Source organism: Anabrus simplex, chromosome 13, assembly GCF_040414725.1.
Source record: "Anabrus simplex isolate iqAnaSimp1 chromosome 13, ASM4041472v1, whole genome shotgun sequence".
NCBI lineage: Eukaryota > Metazoa > Arthropoda > Insecta > Orthoptera > Tettigoniidae > Anabrus > Anabrus simplex.
In genome coordinates, this window is record NC_090277.1 from 83777848 (window position 1) to 83801112 (window position 23265).

The window sequence follows — 23265 nt, forward strand, 5'->3', positions numbered from 1 at the left end:
ACGTGTTCCTGTGATTAGTAGGCTTTACCACTATGTGAGGAACACCATGGGATAGTACGTGTTCCTGTGATTGGTAGGCTCTACCAATATGTGAGGAACAGAGGAACACCACAGGATGGTACGTGTCCCTGGGATTGGTAGGCTCTACCACTGTGTGAGGAACACCAGGGGATGGTACGTGTCCCTGGGATTGGTAGGCTCTACCACTATGTGAGGAACACCACGGGATGGTACGTGTCCCTGGGATTGGTAGGCTCTATCACTATGTGAGGAACACCATGGGATAGTACGTGTTCCTGTGATTAGTAGGCTCTATCACTATGTGAGGAACACCATGGGATAGTACGTGTCCCTGTGATTAGTATCCACTATGTGAGGAACACCACGGGATAGTACATGTCCCTGTGATTAGTAGGCTCTACCACTATGTGAGGAACACCACGGGATAGTACATGTCCCTGTGATTAGTAGGCTCTACCACTATGTGAGGAACACCATGGGATAGTACGTATTCCTGTGATTGGTAGGCTCTACCACTATGTGAGGAACACCAGGGGATAGTACGTGTCCCTGTGATTGGTAGGCTCTACCACTATGTGAGGAACACCATGGGATAGTACGTATTCCTGTGATTGGTAGGCTCTACCACTATGTGAGGAACACCAGGGGATAGTACGTGTCCCTGTGATTGGTAGGCTCTACCACTATGTGAGGAACACCATGAGATAGTACGTGTCCCTGTGATTGGTAGGCTCTACCACTATGTGAGGAACACCATGGGATAGTACGTGTCCCTGTGATTGGTAGGCTCTACCACTATGTGAGGAACACCAGGGGATAGTACGTGTCCCTGTGATTGGTAGGCTCTACCACTATGTGAGGAACACCATGGGATAGTACGTATTCCTGTGATTGGTAGGCTCTACCACTATGTGAGGAACACCATGGGATAGTACGTGTCCCTGTGATTAGTATCCACTATGTGAGGAACACCACGGGATAGTACGTGTCCCTGTGATTGGTAGGCTCTACCACTATGTGAGGAACACCACAGGATGGTACGTCCCTGTGATTGGTAGGCTCTACCACTATGTGAGGAACACCATGGGATAGTACGTGTTCCTGTGATTAGTAGGCTCTATCACTATGTGAGGAACACCATGGGATAGTACGTGTCCCTGTGATTAGTATCCACTATGTGAGGAACACCACGGGATAGTACATGTCACTGTGATTAGTAGGCTCTACCACTATGTGAGGAACACCACGGGATAGTACATGTCCCTGTGATTAGTAGGCTCTACCACTATGTGAGGAACACCATGGGATAGTACGTATTCCTGTGATTGGTAGGCTCTACCACTATGTGAGGAACACCACGGGATGGTATGTGTCCCTGTGATTGGTAGGCTCTACCACTATGTGAGGAACACCACGGGATGGTACGTGTCCCTGTGATTGGTAGGCTCTACCACTATGTGAGGAACACCAGGGGATGGTACGTGTCCCTGTGATTAGTAGGCTCTACCACTATGTGAGGAACACCACGGGATAGTACATGTCCCTGTGATTAGTATCCACTATGTGAGGAACACCACAGGATAGTACGTGTCCCTGTGATTAGTAGGCTCTACCACTGTGTGAGGAACACCATGGGATAGTATGTGTCCCTGTGATTAGTAGGCTCTACCACTATGTGAGGAACACCATGGGATAGTACATGTCCCTGTGATTAGTATCCACTATGTGAGGAACACCACGGGATAGTACGTGTTCCTGTGATTAGTAGGCTCTACCACTGTGTGAGGAACACCATGGGATAGTACGTGTCCCTGTGATTAGTAGGCTCTACCACTATGTGAGGAACACCATGGGATAGTACATGTCCCTGTGATTAGTATCCACTATGTGAGGAACACCACAGGATGGTACGTGTCCCTGTGATTAGTAGGCTCTACCACTGTGTGAGGAACACCATGGGATAGTACGTGTCCCTGCGATTGGTAGGCTCTACCACTATGTGACGAACACCACAGGATGGTACGTCCGTGTGATTGGTAGGCTCTACCACTATGTGAGGAACACCAGAGGATGGTACGTGTCCCTGTGATTAGTATCCACTTTGTGAGGAACACCACGGGATAGTACGTGTCCCTGTGATTAGTAGGCTCTACCACTATGTGAGGAACACCAGGGGATGGTATGTGTCCCTGTGATTGGTAGGCTCTACCACTATGTGAGGAACACCACAGGATGGTACGTGTCCCTGTGATTAGTAGGCTCTACCACTATGTGAGGAACACCATGGGATAGTACGTGTTCCTGTGATTTGTAGGCTCTACCACTATGTGAGGAACACCAGGGGATAGTACGTGTTCCTGTGATTGGTAGGCTCTACCACTATGTGAGGAACACCATGAGATAGTACGTGTTCCTGTGATTGGTAGGCTCTACCACTATGTGAGGAACACCATGGGATAGTACATGTCCCTGTGATTAGTATCCACTATGTGAGGAACACCACGGGATAGTACGTGTCCCTGTGATTGGTAGGCTCTACCACTATGTGAGGAACACCACGGGATAGTATGTGTCCCTGTAATAAGTAGGCTCTACCACTATGTGAGGAACACCATGGGATAGTACGTGTTCCTGTGATTGGTAGGCTCTACCACTATGTGAGGAAAACCACGGGATAGTACATGTCCCTGTGATTAGTAGGCTCTACCACTGTGTGAGGAACACCATGAATCTGCATTGGCTATGAGTGGCACCATTATGTGGGAAAGACTATAGGTCTGCGTTATCTGAGAGTAGTACCACAGTATGTCAAACACCGTGAGTCTATGTTACTCATAATTAGTACCGCTACATGAGAAATACCATTGTTTTACTTTACTAGCAGAAAGTACCATTATAAAGGGCCGTTGACCTGGATTTTGGACCTCCTTAGACACAACAAGCATCATAAATTCAGGAATGTGCTTTGGAAGCAGCCCATTGGTTGGTTGGATCCACTAATTGTTTTTTAAGTTCATAATCATTGTTCGTCATCTTTTTGAATTCTAGTCAGCAGATTGATTTTGGAATTATTTTTAACTTTCAATATTGTGAGTTGTATCTGCTGATCATTTGAAATTCATATTCATCCATTCATTCTTCTTCATCATCAAGTTTTGAATTCTGGTCAGTGGATGAATTTTAGAATGTTAAATTATTACATTTAGTCTCGTTTTGTACTATTAGCAGCTGATGACCTAGATGTTAGGCCCCTTTGTTCAGCATTTCTCCTTCTGTCTTCTGGTTACCTCCAAGCCCATCTTTCCCAGTTATATCCTAAGTTTCTGTTGCATGCACGTACTCAGGTTTAACAACAGTGTTCTGATGCTTTGTTACTTCAGCCCCAAACGATACAACCTTGTTTTTGCAGGAGTTCATCAGTTGAAATGACATTTCCATTTTCCTTGTAATGGCTCTTTTGTGACCCATTCTCTTGCAATGTTCCTCCCATATCACTAAAGCTCTTAACTCTCTTCATTTATCTGTCTCCTAACTTCAACAGCTGAGTCATTAACTTACCATTCTCAAAAAAATTTGAAGCTCAGCCTGTTTTGATGATGATGATGCTGCAATCCTCTGTGAATTTACTAACTGCCACCACAATCCTCTATTTGTAACTAGTTCTGTGACCTCATTTAATTGTATATATCTCTCATCATTAAATCGTTAGAAACTGAGTCTTACTATCATTGTCTCGGTCTCCCTCTACTTCACTTACACTCCATTATTATTCTCCTAGGTAACCTATCCTCATCCATTTGCCTCATGACTCCACAACTGAAGCCAGTTTATGCGTACAGCTTCATCCATCAAGTTCATTCCTAAGTTATCCTTCATTTCCTCATTCCAAGTACCCTTCTGCCATTGTTCCTATTTGTTTGTACCAGCAATATTTCTGGCTACTTTCATATCTGTTACTTCTAACTTATGAATAAGGTATCCTGAATCCACCCAGCTTTCACTCCTGTAAAGCAAAGTTGGTCTGAAAACAGGCCAATGTAAAAATATTTTAGTCCGAGAGCTGACTTCCTTCTTACAGATAATGTTGATCGCAACTGCAAGCTCACTGCATTAGCTTTACTGTACCGTGGCTGTGAGCTTGCATCCAGGAGATAGTGGGTTTGAATCCCACTGTCAGCAGCCCTCAAGATGGCTATCCATGGTTTCCCTTTTGCATACCAGGCAAATGCTGGGGCTGTACATTAATGAAGGCCACAGCCACTTCTTCCAACTCCTAGGACTTTCCTATCCCATCGTAGCCATAAGACCTATCTGTGTCGGTGCGATGTAAAGCCACCAGAAAAAAAAAAACCACAATTCAATATATCTCTCACTATAATATCACCGTGGGAGAACACACATCCTATAACTTGAAATTATCTATCTGTTCCAGCTTCTTTGTATCTCCAATCTGACATTCAATTCTCGTGGATTTCTGCCTACTGACTTCAGTTTAGTCTCAGAAAGGCTTATATTCATACCATATTCATTGCACCCATTTTCAGGCTTTCGGCACAATCTATCATTAATCCTTTGAGCGCCGTGTGCTATTACGGTTTTCCTACCACTGAGTGCCAAGTCTATTTCCATTTTTTGCAAGCTTTTGTTTGATCACTCACAGTTCAGCTGTTATTGTAGGTAGAAACTTGAAATTTTGATTATTATTTTACTAATATGATTGCCTATACAAATGAAGCCTTACTCAGTTCATTTATGACCATTAGTAAATATTTGGCAGCCAAAACCCAAAAATATTAATTAAAAATGAAACAAAAGTTTAGCAATAAAATTTTGGTAGAACAAAATTTTGTTTATACATCGTGAACATACTTATTGAATAGTACAACCCATTATGAAGCTATATTGAAAATTTCATTAATTTTCTACCTAAAATAAATCTGTAGTAAAAATAATTAGTTTACATATCCAAATGAGCCAAAAATACAAGTCTAATAACACTCGTTTGGTTTATGTCAATACTTATGAAGTACGGTACAAACTTCTTTTACATAACACTTACATAACATACTATAAATAATAATAATAATAATAATAAAGCATACGACTCTATAGACAGACAGACACTCTTTGACATCCTGGAAGAGTATGGCATTGACAGAAAAATCAGAGCACTTATACAACAGACGCTTACAGACACCACCTCCAAGATCAAGTTCTTGGGAGAAATTTCGGAACCCTTCCAGATACATACAGGTGTCCGACAAGGAGACGGGCTCTCACCAGTCTTGTTCAACATGGTGTTAGACAAAATTATCAAGCAGTGGGAGGAACAAGTTAAAGGAATATAGCTGGGAAGAACACGTGAAATAAAAACCATCATAAAATGTCTGGCATTTGCAGATGACATAGCTGGAATGCTTTCATGAAATAGCTGCCAAAACAGGTCTACAGAAATCTTACGAGAAGACCCAGTACCTGGAACAACAAAATAACAATGTGAACTCAATGCATAGTGTATATGGATCCGTAAAAAGAGTTGAAAAATTTAAATATGTGGGGGAATGCATACAAATAGGAGGATCAAACAAGGCGTCTAACATAGATTGAATGGAAAAACTCCAGAAAGCATACAAACTCACCTGGTCACATTATAATAAGAAAAGCATATCAAGACTTAGACACTACAACACAGTCATATTACCGGAATCATTGTATGCGTCAGAAACGACCACAATTGGAGCATCAGGCATCATAGGGACAGAAGATATAGAATATAAAATTCTCAGAAAAATATTTGGATCAATACACAGAGATGGCATATGGATGAAATGACCTTCCGAAGAGCTGTACCAGCACACTGACAGACTCACAGACATGAATAGGAAATGCAGACTAACTTTCTATGGGCACATACAGAGAAAGGACAACAACAGACTTACAAAGAGAATGTTTGATAGAGTAAACAGTTCAAGCAAGAAAACAAATTGGTATCATGAACTAGAGGAAGACTTACGGCAGGTGGGGATCAACAGCCAGACGATAGGAGATAGAAAAGAATTCAGAAATAAAAGTAGGAATACAAAATTTATAGTAAACGAGAAGAAAACAGGAACATTGTGGACAGAGCAAAGGAAACAGGAGCATAGCCAAATGATGATGAGATTTTGGGAAGAGAAGAGGAAGAAGGGAAAGAAGTGAAAATTGTGCATCATGGGCTATTAGAGTTCAAACACTGTCCATAAGGGCAAAAATGATGATGATAATAATAATAATAATAATAATAATAATAATAATAATAATCAAATTCACTAAAACTACATTTTCCAAGACCTCTCAAACACACTTATGTTTTGTCAAGGAGGGTGGGTATATAATCATTTTCACAGCAATAAATGAACAAGTAAAAGATCAAGAGCAACTAGACACAGAACGGACAAGGTACACAGCGAGACTGCTAGTGTTGTTGCCACACCAAGTAAAGCGCGCCAATATATATGCCTGCTGACTGGACTGATATACTGAAACAATGACCTTGAAAATAAAAGAGGCTGTTTATTGCAAAAATAGCAACTCTTTAACTAACTATATTGGGAAATTTTGAAAGGAAATGACTGTTACTTTTAATAATAATAATAATAATAATAATAATAATAATAATAATAATAATAATAATAATAATAATAATAATAATAATAATAATAATAATAATAAAAAATAAATACTGAACATCTTTTTGAAAGGACATTGGCAGTTTTCAGATGGAAACCAAATGGGCTTTCAAAAGGACATTGGTGCTCAGAGGTTTAAGACCAGGCCAGACTGATTGCTACATTTCCACCTAACTGAATTCCTCTCTGCCACTTTATACTTTTCAGGAGATTATCCATGTAAACTATGAACAATAAAGGTGAAAGATTACAGCCTTTTCTAACCCCTTTAAGTACTCTGAACCAAGAACCCTCATTTTACCATCGATTACCACTGCAGCCCAATTATCCCCATAAATGAAATACTTTTGATTTTAATAATCTACCCCTAATCCCATAGTTCCCCAGTACAATGAATATATTTTCACCTCAGTACTGTCTTATGCATTCTCTAGATATATGAAACATAAGCACAACTGTCTACTCCTCTCATAGTATTTTTCAGTTATCTGGCACATACTGAAAATCTAATCCTGAGAACCCCTCTGTGGTCTGACACCACACTGGTTTTCAAACTTCCTCTCAACTCCTATTCACACCCTCCCTTCCAAGATGCCAGTGAATAATTTGCTTGATGAGATACCTCAATAGTTTTTGTAATCCTTCCTGTTCCCTTGCTTATAAATAGGTGCAATTACTGCTTTTGTCCAATCTGAAGGTACCTTACCAACACTCCATGCTAATCTTATTACTCTATGAAGCTATTTCATCCCTGCCTTCCCACTATACTTCCCCATTTCAGGTCTAATTTCATCAATTCCTGCTGCTTTATGACAATGGAGTTTATTTACTACTATTTCCACTTCCTCAAGTGTAATTTTATCAATGTCATTGTCTCCTCCCCATGAGCTTGGTTGTTCGCGATGTCACCGGGAAGATTTCCTTTTACGTTGAGAAGATTTTCAAAATGTTCTCTCCACCTGCCCAGTAATTCCCTGGGATCTATTATGAGTTCACCTGGTTTACCTAAAACACTATTTATTTCCTTTTTTTGCTTCCCTTCCTAAGATTCTTAATTACTGTCCAGAAAGGTTTCTCTGCTACTTAACCTGGCTTTTCCAGGTTATTACCAAAATCTCCCCATGACCTCTTCTTGGGTTCTTCTTGGATTCCCTCTTATTTCTTTCCTCTGTGTACAATTCCCTGTCTGCATCAGTCCTTGTTTGGAGCCATTTCTGATTGACCTTTTTACATTTACAAGCTGTTCTCACTTCATCATTCCACCAAGATGTTTGCCTTTTCCCATCTTTACACACAGTTGTTCCTAGGCATTCCCTTGCTGTTTCTACTACAGCATCCCTGTATGCCACCCATTTTTTTTCTATATTCTGAACCTCTTTACTGTCCACTGTTTGGAACTTTTTACTATCATATCCATGTACTTCTATCTAATTTTCTCATTCTGGAGATTTTCTATCCTTATACGTCTGCAGACAGATTTCACTTTCTCTATCCTAGGCCTAGAGATACAGTACTTATTTCACTACAGATCAGAGAGCGGTCTGTATCGCTGAAAAATCCCTGGAAAACTCGCACATTTCTGATAGATCTCCTGAATTCAACGTTGGTTATGATATAGTCTATTATGGATCTGGTGTCCCTACCCTCACATGTGTAGCAGTGAATAGCCTTATGCTTTAAGAATGTATTCATAACTGCTAATCGCATACTAGCACAGAAATCCAGCAAATGCTTCCCATTCCCATTAGCTTCCATACCTTCCCCATATTTACCAATCATCCATTTTGTACCCTTCAATTCGATTTCAAACTCTTGTACTGAGATTGCTCATTACCACTATCCTATCCTTGCTGTTGACCCTATCTGCGATGTCACTCAATGCTTCTTAAAACTTGTCAACTTTGTCCTCATCTGCACCCTCACGTGGTGAGTACAATTAGACAGTTCTCGTCCAAATTCCTCCAACTCCCAAAGCTAACCACATCATTCGCTCATTTACATGCCTAACAGAAACTATGTTATGTGCAATAGTATTCCTAGTGAGTAGACCTACCCCACACTCTGGCCTTTCCTTTGTATCACTGTCAAGTACACTACGAAATCTCCTCTCTCTTCCTCGTTAACTCCCCTTACCCAAGTATCATTAACTCCTAACACATCCGGACACATCCTCTGTGCTGAGTCAGCCATTTCTACTTTCTTTCTTTCTTTCTTTCTTTCTTTCTTTCTTTCTTTCTTTCTTCCATAAACCACATTAACATTGATAGATCCCTATCAAGTTCCATTTCATTTACCAAATTGTTTCTAAGGAGATCCTCGCCTGTCAAATGGGAGGGGACTCTATTACTCCCATAGGTCCAAGGCTTGATTAAAATGTTCTGAGAGTGCTCGGTGAAAATTCTGTGAAGCAGGATGCTACCGTTACTTCCATAGTCAAAGTGAGTCTCCTCTAATGGGTTAGGGACCATCAGTGAATTGTACAGTCCTAGCCACCTGAGCACAAGGAGGGCCATGACTTAGAATATGTCAGAGATGACCACTCCCGACCCCCAGGACTGCTTACTAGGCCACTCAGCCACTGCTCATGGTTCACAAACAAGGACGAGACCACAGTCAATCAAATCAATCACTACTGATCTGCATTTAGGGCAGTTGCCCAGGTAGCAGATTGCCTATCTGTTGTTTTCCTAGCCTTTTCTTAAATGATTGCAAAGAATTTGGAATTCATTGAACATCTTCCTTGGGGAGTTATTCCAATCCCAACTCCCCTTCTTATGAACAAATATTTGCCCCAATTTGTCCTCTTGAATTCCAAATTTGTCTTCATGTTGTGATCCTTCCTACTTTTAAAGACACCACTCAAACTTAATCGTCTAATAAAGTCATTCCACTGACAGCTCAGAACATACCACATCATCGAGCAGCTCGTCTCCTTTCTCCCAAGTCTTCCCAGCCCAAACTTTGCAACGAATTGAGCTGCTTTTCTTGGGATTTTTTCCAGTTCTTGAATCAAGTAATCCTGGTTAGGTTCCCATGCACTGGAACTGCCCTCTACTTGGGGTCTTACCAGAGACTTACATGCTTTCTCCTCTACATACTTACTACAATCCTGAAAATAAAATATTCAAATGCAATTAATTCAGTACCATGTGCTCATTCCTTTTTTATATATTTTTGTGACTGTTCATTGAAGGTTAACTAATTTTATTTAAATTTCTCTTTGCAGCTGGTGTGTAACTCAAGAACACACGAAGAACCCGCATCAAGCCATCACATTCCTCCCCTAGATGTCAGAAACAGTTAGTAGGTTGTCCACTTCAAGATGTGTGCCCTCTTTTAATGTTGTAGGGATTAGTAAGGAAGGATAGGTTTAATAGAAAGATAGATTTGTAAATATGCAGTGCCCCCACATCAAGAGAACTTCATCCTCTTAGTAGGGCTAGAGTCTTAGTATATATAGCTGTTATATTTAGTGGCAGAGCAGCAGGTACAGCTGCCTGCACATCAAGAGAACTTCATCATCTTGTTAGTGCTAGAATCTAGCTTATATGTTAGATTTAGTGGCAGAGCAGCAGGTACAGCTGCCTGCACATCAAGAGAACTTCATCGTCTTGTTAGTGCTAGAATCTAGTTTATATGTTAGATTTAGTGGCAGAGCAGCAGGTATAGCTGCCTGCACATCAAGAGAACTCCATCGTCTTGTTAGTGCTAGAATCTAGTTTATATGTTAGATTTAGTAGCAGAGCAGCAGGTATAGCTGCCTGCACATCAAGAGAACTTTATCGTCTTGTTAGTACTAGAATCTAGTTTATATGTTAGATTTAGTGGCAGAGCAGCAGGTATAGCTGCCTGCACATCAAGAGAACTTCATCGTCTTGTTAGTGCTAGAATCTAGTTTATATGTTAGATTTAGTGGCAGAGCAGCAGGTATAGCTGCCTGCACATCAAGAGAACTTCGTCTTGTTAGTACTAGAATCTAGTTTATATGTTAGATTTAGTGGCAGAGCAGCAGGTATAGCTGCCTGCACATCAAGAGAACTTCATCGTCTTGTTAGTACTAGAATCTAGTTTATATGTTAGATTTAGTGGCAGAGCAGCAGGTATAGCTGTCTGCACATCAAGAGAACTTCATCGTCTTGTTAGTACTAGAATCTAGTTTATATGTTAGATTTAGTGGCAGAGCAGCAGGTACAGCTGCCTGCACATCAAGAGAACTTCATCCTTTTGTTAGTGCTAGAATCTAGTTTATATGTTAGATTTAGTGGCAGAGCAGCAGGTATAGCTGCCTACACATCAAGAGAACTTTATCCTCGTGTTAGTGCTAGAATCTAGTTTATATGTTAGATTTAGTGGCAGGGCAATAATTATAAGTGCCTGCACATCAAGAGAACTTCATCCTCGTGTTAGTGCTAGAATCTAGTTTATATGTTAGATTTAGTGGCAGAGCAGCAGGTATAGCTGCCTGCACATCAAGAGAACTTCATCGTCTTGTTAGTACTAGAATCTAGTTTATATGTTAGATTTAGTGGCAGAGCAGCAGGTATAGCTGCCTGCACATCAAGAGAACTTCATCGTCTTGTTAGTGCTAGAATCTAGTTTATATGTTAGATTTAGTGGCAGAGCAGCAGGTATAGCTGCCTGCACATCAAGAGAACTTCATCGTCTTGTTAGTGCTAGAATCTAGTTTATATGTTAGATTTAGTGGCAGAGCAGCAGGTATAGCTGCCTGCTCATCAAGAGAACTTCATCCTTTTGTTAGTGCTAGAATCTAGTTTATATGTTAGATTTAGTGGCAGAGCAGCAGGTACAGCTGCCTGCACATCAAGAGAACTTCATCCTTTTGTTAGTGCTAGAATCTAGTTTATATGTTAGATTTAGTGGCAGAGCAGCAGGTATAGCTGCCTGTTCATCAAGAGAACTTCATCCTTTTGTTAGTGCTAGAATCTAGTTTATATGTTAGATTTAGTGGCAGAGCAGCAGGTATAGCTGCCTGCACATCAAGAGAACTTCATCCTCCTGTTAGTGCTAGAATCTAGTTTATATGTTAGATTTAGTGGCAGAGCAGCAGGTATAGCTGCCTGCTCATCAAGAGAACTTCATCGTCTTGTTAGTGCTAGAATCTAGTTTATATGTTAGATTTAGTGGCAGAGCAGCAGGTACAGCTGCCTGCACATCAAGAGAACTTCATCCTCCTGTTAGTGCTAGAATCTAGTTTATATGTTAGATTTAGTGGCAGAGCAGCAGGTATAGCTGCCTGCACATCAAGAGAACTTCATCGTCTTGTTAGTGCTAGAATCTAGTTTATATGTTAGATTTAGTGGCAGAGCAGCAGGTATAGCTGCCTGCACATCAAGAGAACTTCATCCTCCTGTTAGTGCTAGAATCTAGTTTATATGTTAGATTTAGTGGCAGAGCAGCAGGTATAGCTGCCTGCACATCAAGTGAACTTCATCGTCTTGTTAGTGCTAGAATCTAGTTTATATGTTAGATTTAGTGGCAGAGCAGCAGGTACAGCTGCCTGCACATCAAGAGAACTTCATCGTTTTGTTAGTGCTAGAATCTAGTTTATATGTTAGATTTAGTGGCAGAGCAGCAGGTACAGCTGCCTGCACATCAAGAGAACTTCATCCTCCTGTTAGTGCTAGAATCTAGTTTATATGTTAGATTTAGTGGCAGAGCAGCAGGTATAGCTGCCTGCACATCAAGAGAACTTCATCGTCTTGTTAGTGCTAGAATCTAGTTTATATGTTAGATTTAGTGGCAGAGCAGCAGGTATAGCTGCCTGCTCATCAAGAGAACTTCATCCTTTTGTTAGTGCTAGAATCTAGTTTGTAAAACTGTAAGATTTAGTGGCAGAGCAGCAGGTATAGCTGCCTGCACATCAAGAGAACTTCATCCTCCTGTTAGTGCTAGAATCTAGTTTATATGTTAGATTTAGTGGCAGAGCAGCAGGTACAGCTGCCTGCACATCAAGAGAACTTCATCCTTTTGTTAGTGCTAGAATCTAGTTTATATGTTAGATTTAGTGGCAGAGCAGCAGGTATAGCTGCCTACACATCAAGAGAACTTTATCCTCGTGTTAGTGCTAGAATCTAGTTTATATGTTAGATTTAGTGGCAGGGCAATAATTATAAGTGCCTGCACATCAAGAGAACTTCATCCTCGTGTTAGTGCTAGAATCTAGTTTATATGTTAGATTTAGTGGCAGAGCAGCAGGTATAGCTGCCTGCACATCAAGAGAACTTCATCGTCTTGTTAGTACTAGAATCTAGTTTATATGTTAGATTTAGTGGCAGAGCAGCAGGTATAGCTGCCTGCACATCAAGAGAACTTCATCGTCTTGTTAGTGCTAGAATCTAGTTTATATGTTAGATTTAGTGGCAGAGCAGCAGGTATAGCTGCCTGCACATCAAGAGAACTTCATCGTCTTGTTAGTGCTAGAATCTAGTTTATATGTTAGATTTAGTGGCAGAGCAGCAGGTATAGCTGCCTGCTCATCAAGAGAACTTCATCCTTTTGTTAGTGCTAGAATCTAGTTTATATGTTAGATTTAGTGGCAGAGCAGCAGGTACAGCTGCCTGCACATCAAGAGAACTTCATCCTTTTGTTAGTGCTAGAATCTAGTTTATATGTTAGATTTAGTGGCAGAGCAGCAGGTATAGCTGCCTGTTCATCAAGAGAACTTCATCCTTTTGTTAGTGCTAGAATCTAGTTTATATGTTAGATTTAGTGGCAGAGCAGCAGGTATAGCTGCCTGCACATCAAGAGAACTTCATCCTCCTGTTAGTGCTAGAATCTAGTTTATATGTTAGATTTAGTGGCAGAGCAGCAGGTATAGCTGCCTGCTCATCAAGAGAACTTCATCGTCTTGTTAGTGCTAGAATCTAGTTTATATGTTAGATTTAGTGGCAGAGCAGCAGGTACAGCTGCCTGCACATCAAGAGAACTTCATCCTCCTGTTAGTGCTAGAATCTAGTTTATATGTTAGATTTAGTGGCAGAGCAGCAGGTATAGCTGCCTGCACATCAAGAGAACTTCATCGTCTTGTTAGTGCTAGAATCTAGTTTATATGTTAGATTTAGTGGCAGAGCAGCAGGTATAGCTGCCTGCACATCAAGAGAACTTCATCCTCCTGTTAGTGCTAGAATCTAGTTTATATGTTAGATTTAGTGGCAGAGCAGCAGGTATAGCTGCCTGCACATCAAGTGAACTTCATCGTCTTGTTAGTGCTAGAATCTAGTTTATATGTTAGATTTAGTGGCAGAGCAGCAGGTACAGCTGCCTGCACATCAAGAGAACTTCATCGTTTTGTTAGTGCTAGAATCTAGTTTATATGTTAGATTTAGTGGCAGAGCAGCAGGTACAGCTGCCTGCACATCAAGAGAACTTCATCCTCCTGTTAGTGCTAGAATCTAGTTTATATGTTAGATTTAGTGGCAGAGCAGCAGGTATAGCTGCCTGCACATCAAGAGAACTTCATCGTCTTGTTAGTGCTAGAATCTAGTTTATATGTTAGATTTAGTGGCAGAGCAGCAGGTATAGCTGCCTGCTCATCAAGAGAACTTCATCCTTTTGTTAGTGCTAGAATCTAGTTTGTAAAACTGTAAGATTTAGTGGCAGAGCAGCAGGTATAGCTGCCTGCACATCAAGAGAACTTCATCCTCCTGTTAGTGCTAGAATCTAGTTTATATGTTAGGTTTAGTGGCAGGGCAATAATTATAAGTGCCTGCACATCAAGAGAACTTCATCCTTTTGATAGTGCTAGAATCTAGTTTATATGTTAGATTTAGTAGCAGAGCAGCAGGTATAGCTGCCTGCACATCAAGAGAACTTCATCCTCGTGTTAGTGCTAGAATCTAGTTTATATGTTAGATTTAGTGGCAGAGCAGCAGGTATAGCTGCCTGCACATCAAGAGAACTTCATCCTGCTGTTAGTGCTAGAATCTAGTTTATATGTTAGATTTAGTGGCAGGGCAATAATTTTAAGTGCCAGCACATCAAGAGATCTTTGTCCTTTTGATAGTGCTAGAATCTAGTTTATATGTGGCAGAGCAGCAGGTATAGCAGCCACCACATCAAGAGAACTTCATTGTCCAGATGACAATGCTATAGTCTACTTTGTAAAGCTGCTCTCCTGTTAATACCAGGGACTTAATGGTTAGTTTTAGAGATACAATAGTTATAATGCTATACTCGCATCATGAGAGGATTATCCTCTCGGTAATGCTAGGGTCTATTTTATGTAGCTGATAGGATGGTAGGGTAAGCAGACATACATCTGTATTAACAGACACAGGGCCTTCCTTACTGTAGATAGGCTTTATGAAGGTAGGATTTTGTGATGTAGTCAGGCTTCCACATCAAGACTGCATCTCCTTCCCTTTATGATTGTAATATTTAGGGCTAGCACTAATATTAGGACAGTTACACAAACACACACACACACATGTAAACACTGTAGTTCTGACAACCGAGTGGATCCTAACGGTGCCAACTAAGCTGGGCTGTCTAAAGAACTACTTTGTTTACACCCTACACTAGCATCAAGAGAGAAGATTCTTCACATCGCATCGCTTCGTGGGACCTCAATTGGTGAGTGGGCATTATGGTATAGCACTTGTCCTCCAGAACTGTTCTCTTCAAGAACAGTTTGATATGATGTAACGGTTCCCCTCAGGAGCTGTTGTACGTTAAGCTAGATTGCAGAAGGACTTGTGCTACTTAACAAAATTTGTGGATGCTGGTGAAGATGATTACCATCGGCCCCTACACACTTTGTTAAGGTTTTGTAGTGGGATTTGTTGAGTGTTATTTAAAAGCACAGCACATACTTCACTAAATACCAATGATTTTCCAAAATATCCCGCTTATTGTCGGGTTTGTGCTGTGCTCTCTTGTTTTATTGCAGCAGTGCAGATGAAGACAACGTCACTTTTGGTGGTGGGGTAGCAATAGCAGTGACGCTGTAGAATCTGTGCCAACGGGGGACGCGCGGGTACCAGTCCTGGATGAATGTAAGTCATAGTTGTAAGTCTAGAGAAAAACACACATTAGAGACCGCGTACCCATAGCTCCGCGCATGTGTCCACTCCGCATGGGTGGCACCCATCGTTGTGGGGGGTGGGGGGAGGGGGGTCGACCTTTCCGCTTTGTTTCTTCTTGGACAGGTAGCTTGGTTGTTAGGGCGACCGAAGCTGCATTGCCTGTGGTCTCCACAGGCCTGTCCGGGTCCATCCAGCCCTAAAGAATGGATACCACTACTTACACAGCCAGGGTGTTGCTTAAGCCACTCCCTTTTCTGTGCCATTTGTCACTGAGGGGGCGCCCTAACGCAACCCTTTTACTAATCTAATTCTTTTTCCACAGGTCTATTTGTTTCAGGACCCAAGGTTGGTTGGTTAGTTGTTGCTGGCACTGTGCTGACCTCCAGTGTCTGGGTGGAGATTAAGTCTGTTCATGCTCAAGTTAGGTTACGTTAGGTCCCGAGTAATGTTCAGACTGTTTCTCTGCCTGTCTCGGAGCGACTGCTCAGTTACACTCAACTTGATAAACATTCCTTGGGTCTCTGTGATATTCAATAAGCTAATACTCATTGTTTTCTCTTGCAGGAAGGCTTCGGTCACCACTTTCCACTGTGTTTCGTCATGGTCATCGACACTGAAGCTGTACAGTTAGTGCTCTTCATACGCCCCTCTAGCCATGAAGAAACAGATATCACTATACGGTTGGCATGTTGCCTTAGTGTGATGTTTATTATTGCGGTGGGGCGTACCATAATATGCCTCCTTTACTAATATATTTCTTTTTTTCCAGGTCTGTTTGTTTCTGGATCCAAGGTTGGTGGTTGTTGTAAGCATTGTGTTATCCTCCAGTGTCCGGGCAGTGATTTATTTTGTCAATCAACCAATCAATCAATCACCACTGATCTGTATTTCAGGCAATTGCCCAGGTGGCAGATTCCCTATCTGTTGTTTACCTGTCTTTTCTTAAATAATTGTAAACAACTTGAAAATTTATTGAACATCGCCCCTGGTAAATTTTTTCAATCCCCAACTTCTCTTTATATATAGAAATATTTGCCCCAATTTGTCCTCTTGAATTCCAACTTTTTCTTATTGTGAACTTCCTACTTTTAAAACACTACTCAAACTTATTTCTCTACTAATATGCTTCCATGCCATGTCTCCATGGCCAGCTCATAACATACTACCTATCTGAGCAGCTCATCTCCTTTCTCCCAAATCTTTCCTGTCCAAACTTTGCAACATTTTTATAACATTATTATTTTTCAGGAATCACCCAGGACAAATTGAGCTGATTTTCTTTGGATACTTTCCAGTTCTCAAATCAAGTAATCCTGGTGAGGGTCCCATACACTGGAAACCTACTCAAGTTGGCATCGTGCCAGAGGCATACATGCCCACTATTTTATATATCCTTACTACAGCCTCTAAATACTCTTCTGAGTTACTCTCAGACTGTTTCTTTGCCCATCTTGGAGTGACCATTCTGTTTACATTAAACTCGAAACTTCCTGATTACCCATGAATTTGAAAAGACTTATAGTGTTTTCTGTTGCAGGAAGTGTTCAACTCCTAATTGGTCTAAACATGGTACCTTTAGATTCTTCAGGAGCGAACAACCAGGAATGGAAGTAAGTATTCTGAAAGTGTCTGTCTATAAAAAGCCTTGGAGAGATTAAATTAATTACAGTTCATTTAAACTGAATGTATGCTTGGAAACTGCAGATATTTCATACTTCATTCCTCTTCATTTATCATAAATAATTTTTATACAAATGAGAATAGCAGCATTTACATGAATACCTGAAATATCATCAAACAAATACCTTAAGAACACCATGAGTTCACATAGGTGCAACGGCTGACTGGCAGGATTATGTTCTCAGATTTCTAGTTAACTGTAGTGAAAGGAGAGCATTCACCCCCCATACTATATTCATATTTTGAGCTACATAGCATTAAAGAACTCTATTAAGGGAGCATTAAACTGCACAGCATTATCCACAATGATTACATTTAGGTAGCTCAGTCATAAAAATACTTGTTTTTCCTCAGTGAAGCTTGCTTTCATAAGTTAGAAACGGTACCACTCCAGGACACTGCTCAGCTAGTACACAATTGTGATGTAACTGCAAGCTGTCCTGTGCTGAGCACAATGTTACAGCCAATATACAAGGCAAGATAGGTCTATTCAATTGCTATATATGCAGGAGGTTAGAATGACAAACAACATACTTCAAAAAAGGATCCCTTTTATTTGTTTAGTGTACAGAAATTATAAGCATTCAGAATAATGGCAAGATTATAGTACTTAAAAAAAACAGTATAAGTGCAGTGTTGATCATGTTCATTTCTGACAGCCAGCTAAGATTGTAGAGCACAGGCTTCCTTGCAAGGGTTAGCAAGTTCCATTTAACTCAGCCTGAGGATAATGAAACTGTTGGTAAAACATAGTGTCTGTGAACTGTAAAAACAGTTGGCAAACAATGAAACCAGTATCATAATTATGTATTGCTTATTGTGCGGTTAGGGGCACACGGCTGTGAGCTTGCATCCGGGAGATAGTGGGTTCGAGCCCCACTGTCAGCAGCTTTGAGGATGATTTTCCATGGTTACCCATTTTCACACCAGGCAAATGCTGGGCTGTACCTTAATTAAGGCCACGGCTTCCATCACACACTTATGCCTTTCCAGTCCCATCATTGCCATGAGACTTATCTGTGTTGGTACGACTCCTTATTAACTAATGCCTGTTTCCTTCATTTGTTTCCACTCTGTTTTTCTACCTGGATGAGTACAGGCCAATAGAATGTACTGAAGCCAGGCACACATAACAAAAAAAAAGTAGAAGAAATGATGCATCGTATACTAAAAGTTCTTCACAGGTGCACCTCTGTCAATCTATCAGTAAAATAAGTACATACATACATAATCATTATAGATTGTTATGCCTTTCAGCGTTCAGTCAGCAAGCCTCTGTGAATTTACTAAACATCGCCACAATACTCGATTTGCAACTAGTGTTGTGGCCTCATTTAGTTCTATACCTCTGTTCTTTAAATCATTAGAAACAGAGTCTAACCATCGTAGTCTTGGTCTCCCTCTGCTTCTCTTACCCTCCATAGCAGAGTCCATTATTCTCCTAGGTAACCTATCCTCCTCCATTCGCCTCACATGACCCCACCACCAAAGCCGGTTTATGCGTACAGCTTCATCCATCGAGTTAATTCCTAAATTAGCCTTTATCTCCTCATTCTGAGTACCCTCCTGCCGTTGTTCCCACCTGTTTGTACCAGCAATCATTCTTGCTACTTTCATGTCTGTTACTTCTAACTTATGAATAAGATATCCTGAGTCCACCCAGCTTTCACTCCTGTAAAGCAAAGTTGGTCTGAAAACAGACCGATGTAAAGAGACTTTCGTCTGGGAGCTGACTTCCTTCTTACAGAATACTGTTGATTGCAACTGCAAGCTCACTGCATTGGCTTTACGACATCTTGATTCAATCTCACTATATTAACATCCTGGGAGAACACACAACCTAAATACTTGAAATTATCGACCTGTTCTAGCTTTGTATCACCAATCTCACATTCAATTCTGTTGAATTCCTTACCCACTGACATCAATTTAGTCTTTGAGAGGCTAATTTTCATACCATACTCATTCCTATTTTCAAGTTCCAAGATATTAGACAGCAGGCTTACGGCACAATCTGCCATTAAGACCAAGTCGTCAGCATAGGCCAGACTGCTTACTACATTTCCACCTAACTGAATCCCTCCCTGCCATTTTATACCTTTCAGCAGATGATCCCTGTAAACTACGAACAGAAAGGTGAAAGATTACAGCCTTGTCTAACCCCTGTAAGTACCCTGAACCAAGAACTCATTCTACCATCAATTCTCAATGAAGCTCAATTGTCAACATAAATGCCTTTGATTGCTTTTAATAATCTGCCTTTAATTCCATAGTCCCCCAGTATGTCAAACACCTTTTCCCTCGATACCCTGTCATATGCTTTATCTAGATCTACGAAACATAAACACAACTGCCTATTCCTTGTGTAGCATTTTTCAATTACCTGGTGCATACTGAAAATATGACCCCGACAGCCTCTGTGTGGTCTGAAACCACACTGGTTTTCATCCAACTTCCTCTCAACGACTGATCGCACCCTCCCTTCCAAGATGCCTGGTATACTAATCAATGAGATACCTCGATAGTTGTTGCAATCCTTCCTGTTCCCTTGCTTATAGATAGGTGCAATTACTGCTTTTGTCCAATCTGAAGGTACCTTACCAACACTCCATGCTAATTTTACTACTCTCTGAAGCCATTTCATCCCTGCCTTCCCACTATACTTCACCATTTCAGGTCTAATTTCATCTATTCCTGCTGCCTTACGACAATGGAGTTTATTTACCATCCTTTCCACTTCCTCAAGCATAATTTCACCAACATCATTTTCCTCCTCCTCATAACCTTGGCCATTCACAACACCACCAGGATGATTTCCTTTTACATTGAAAAGATGTTCAAAATATTCCCTCCACCTCTACAGTGATTCCCTGGGATCTATTATGAGTTCACCCGAATTACTCAAAACACTGTTCATTTCCTTTTTCCCTCCCTTCCTAAGATTCTTTATTACTGTCCAGAAAGGTTTCCCTGCTGCTTGACCTAGCCTTTCCAGGTTGTTACCAAAATCTTCCCATGACTTCTTTTTGGATTAAACAACTATTTGTTTCGCTCTGTTTCTTTCATCCACGAACAAATCCCTGTCTGCCTCGGCCCTTGTTTGGAGCCATTTCTGATAAGCCTTCTTTTTACATTTACAAGCTGCTCTCACTTCATCATTCCACCAAGATGTTCGCCTTTTCCCATCTTTACACACAGTTGTTCCTAGGCATTCCCTTGCTGTTTCTACTACAGCATCCCTGTATGCCACCCATTCACTTTCTATATCCTGAACCTGCTTACTGTCTACTGTTTGAAGCTTCTCACTAATCATATCCATGTATTTCTGTCTAATTTCCTCGTCCTGGAGATTTTCTACTCTTATTCGTTTGCAGACAGATTTCACTTTCTCTACCCTAGGCCTAGAGATACTTAGTTCACTACAGATCAGATAGTGGTCTGAATCATCGAAAAATCCGCGGAAAACTCGTACATTCCTAACAGATTTCCTGAATTCGAAGTCTGTTAAGATATATTCTCTTATGGATCTGGTACCCCTAGCCTCACATGTGTAGCGGTAAATAGCCTTATGCTTGAAGAATGTATTCATAACAGCTAAACCCATACTAGCAGAGAAGTCCAGCAAACACTTCCCATTCCCATTCCCATTAGCTTCCATATCTTCCCCACATTTACCAATCACCCTTTTGTACCCTTAAGTTCTATTCCCAACTCTCGCATTGAAATCGCCCATTAGCAATATTCTATCCTTGCTGTTGACCCTGACCACGATGTCACTCAATGCTTCATAAAACTTATCAACTTCATCCCCATCTGCACCCTCACACGATGAATACACGGACACAATTCTAGTCCTAATTCCTCCAACTGACATATCTACCCACATCGTTCGCTCATTTACGTGCCTAACAGAAACTATGTTGCGTGCAATGGTATTCCTGATACAGAGCCCTACCCCAGACTCTGCCCTTCCCTTTCTAACACCCGTCAAGTACACTTTATTATCTCCTATCTCTTTCTTGTTATCTCCCCTTACCCGAATATCACTTACTCCTAGCAAATCCAGATACATGCTCTTTCCTGACGCAGCCAGTTCTACTTTCTTTCTTCCATAAGCCCCATTAATATTGATAGCTCCCCATCGAATTCCATTTCGTTCACCAAGTTGTTTCCAAGGAGTCCCTCGCCTGTCAAATGGGAGTGGGACTCCGTTACTCCCTTAGGTCCGAGGCTTGCTTAAAATGTTCTGAGCTCGGTAAATTCATGAAGCAGGATGCTACCCTACTTGCACATAGTCCAAGTGATGATCTCTCTTCTAATGGGTTATGGACCACCGATGAATTGTATAGTCCTAGCCGCCTGAGCACAAGGCGGGCCACGACTCAGAATATGTCTGAGATGCCCACTCCCATTCCATAGCAACTGGTATCCCGACTCTCAGGACCACTTACTAGGCCACACAGCCGTTGCCCATGATTCACGAACTGGGACGTGACTACAGTAACCCACAAACATGAGCCACTAAAATAAGTAAATAAATTAATTAATAAATCAATCCATCAATCAATCATTCGTATTTAGGGCTATCACCCAGCTGGCAGATCCTTACCAATTGTTTACCTAGCCTTTTCATAAATGTTTTTGAATGTAATGTACGTTGAAATTTACCTAATGTTTATTTCTCTTTACAGCTAGTGTGTAACTGAACAACACAGGAAGAACCCGCATCCAGCCATCACTTTCCTCCACTAGATGTCAGGAACAGTTAGCAAGTTGTCCACTTCAAGATGTGTGGCCCTATTTTAATTTTGTAGGGACTAGTAATAAAGGATAGGTTTAATAAGAAGTAGATATATTTGCAATTATGTAGCTTTCCCCACATCAAGACTGCACCTCCATCCTTTTATAACATTTAGGGCTAAGATTAATTTTAGGACCATTACACAAACACACACATACACACATGTAAACATTGTAGTTCTGACAACCAAGTGGATCCTAACGGTGCCAACTAAGCTGGGCTGTCTAAAGGACTACTTTGTTTACGCCCTACACTAGCATCAAGAGAGAAGATTCTTCGCATCGCATCGCTTCGTGGGACCTCAATTGGTGAGTGGGCATTATGGTATAGCACTTGTCCTCCAGAACTGTTCTCTTCAAGAACAGTTTGATATGATGTAACAGTTCCCTTCAGGAGCTGTGTGACGACTGTAACAGTTCCACTCAGGAGCTGTTGTACGTTAAGCTAGATTGCAGAAGGACTTGTGCTACTTAACAAAGTTTGTGGATGCTGGTGAAGACGGTTACCATCGGCCCCTACACACTTTGTTAAGCTTTTGTAGTGGGATTTGTTGAGTGTTATTTAAAAGCACAGCACATACTTCACTAAATACCAATGATTTTCCAAAATATCCCGCTTATTGTCGGGTTTGTGCTGTGCTCTCTTGTTTTATTGCAGCAGTGCAGATGAAGACAACGTCACTTTTGGTGGTGGGGTAGCAATAGCAGTGACGCTGTAGAATCTGTGCCAACGGGGGACGCGCGGGTACCAGTCCTGGATGAATGTAAGTCATAGTTGTAAGTCTAGAGAAAAACACACATTAGAGACCGCGTACCCTTAGCTCCGCGCATGTGTCCACTCCGCATGGTCGGCACCCATCGTTGTGGGGGGAGGGGGGTCGACCTTTCCGCTTTGTTTCTTCTTGGACAGTTAGCTTGGTTGTTAGGGCGACTGAAGCTGCATTGCCTGTGGTCTCCATAGGCCTGTCCGGGTCCATCCAGCCCTAAAGAATGGATACCACAACGTACATGGCCAGGGTGTTGCTTATGCCACTCCCTTTTCTGTGCCATTT